The 1469-nt window shown below is 35.7% G+C and overlaps 1 long non-coding RNA gene across 1 annotated transcript; it reads left to right on the top strand.

Moving 5' to 3' along the window:
* LOC107896586 (uncharacterized) lies at window positions 1-1030 on the top strand. The gene is made up of 2 exons (XR_001683784.2): window positions 1-474; window positions 709-1030. It is a non-coding gene; the product is annotated as an uncharacterized lncRNA (long non-coding RNA).
* The last annotated feature ends 439 nt before the right edge of the window (window positions 1031-1469 follow it).

Below are 1469 nucleotides of genomic sequence, written 5' to 3'. Positions count from 1 at the left end.
CAAACTTGCGGGGATAATTTTAAATGTAGAAAAATGCAAAATGGATGATTGAAACACGCAAGACAACAGAGGGACCTGAGTAGCAAATAGCCCATTCGGGCTTTGAAAATGACCCCCCCTTTTACACTGCGTCGTTTCACCTTTTAAAGAAAACAAAAGGGTTTCTTCCTTTTTGTAGGCAGATTTCTGCTGCTTATTTTTTAAAAGAACTCAGCCTCCCTACCCCCTTTTCTCTTCAGCTCGGCTAGGGTCCTGAACCCCTCATCGCCGCCCTCGGTGGTTTGTCACACCACCATTACAATCAGTGGCTGACGACAAGCGAAATAGGCTACCTAGCCTCTGTTCGTGGTGCCTTTGAAGGTCCCAAATCCCTCGGTCGAGTGCCCGAAAATAAAGGGACTTCCCAACCTCCCCTTTTGGGCTCAACTCCGATGGAGAAAGAAGTCTCCGACGACCGACCATGGGGGTTTTCCGGTAAGTTCTATTTCCCTTTTATTTTCGTAAGTGAAATAAAATAAAATAAAATAACTAAGAGAAACAAAAGTAAAAACAAGATAAAGAGACAGAAATTTTCACACAAAATAAAAAAATCACCTTTAAAACGAGTATTCTGTTTTTTTGATTAGTTACCCTTTTAGTTTTTTTGTTTTTTGCTCTTTATTTCTCTACGCTCGCATGCTTCTTTCTCTGCTATTGTGCTTGTTTCAGATGTCAGACGACGCGTGGAGGGCGACTGATGACGAAAAGGCACGGGGCAGTGGCTGAACGTTCCTAGGGTTCTGCTGATATTTTTTTGCATTAGATTGATAGTTTGGGTTGTATTTGTTATTGGGCTGATTGTGGTTTTAAGGTTTGGGCTAAAATTTGAGTTTGGGGTTTTTTATTGGGCTGTTTATTTTGGTTTGAAAATTTGGTTTTTATTTATTTTTGTTTTTGGTTTTGAGTCATGGGCATCGGGCAAATTTAGGCCCGTACATCTATATTCCGAGAAAACATAATTTAAAGGTTAATTAAGCTAATTTAAAGACAATGTTTGAATTGTTTTCAGTTTGGACATGATATGTAAACTTTATTGAATGCATAAAAGTGAAAGAAATGTGAATGTAAATCAAATCGGTATAGTATGTTCATTTAGTTATTAATTAAGACAATATGCTTAGCTGAATCAATTGGCATCACTAGTGTATTTTTTACATATATATTGTTGTATTATTTGAATATTTGCACAATTTAAATGTGAATTAGTTAATATTTGCATTTGAAATTAGTTATAAGCAATTGATTCGGATTTTGTATTATAATAATTTGAATCATGGAAATAAAATTGAACTCTACTGCTTAACTGACCGCTATTGTGCATAAGCGTAAAAGCAACTAATTTTATTTAAAAAAAACTATTTTAAAGAGCAGTTTTAACTGCAAGCATGCAGTTTTAGTTGTAATATTTGTAGTTTCAATGGAACACGAAG

The sequence above is a fragment of the Gossypium hirsutum genome, chromosome A10 (assembly GCF_007990345.1).
Source record: "Gossypium hirsutum isolate 1008001.06 chromosome A10, Gossypium_hirsutum_v2.1, whole genome shotgun sequence".
NCBI lineage: Eukaryota > Viridiplantae > Streptophyta > Magnoliopsida > Malvales > Malvaceae > Gossypium > Gossypium hirsutum.
The sequence above is the reverse complement of the archived record's forward strand: the minus strand, read 5'-3'. Positions and strand labels throughout refer to the sequence as shown.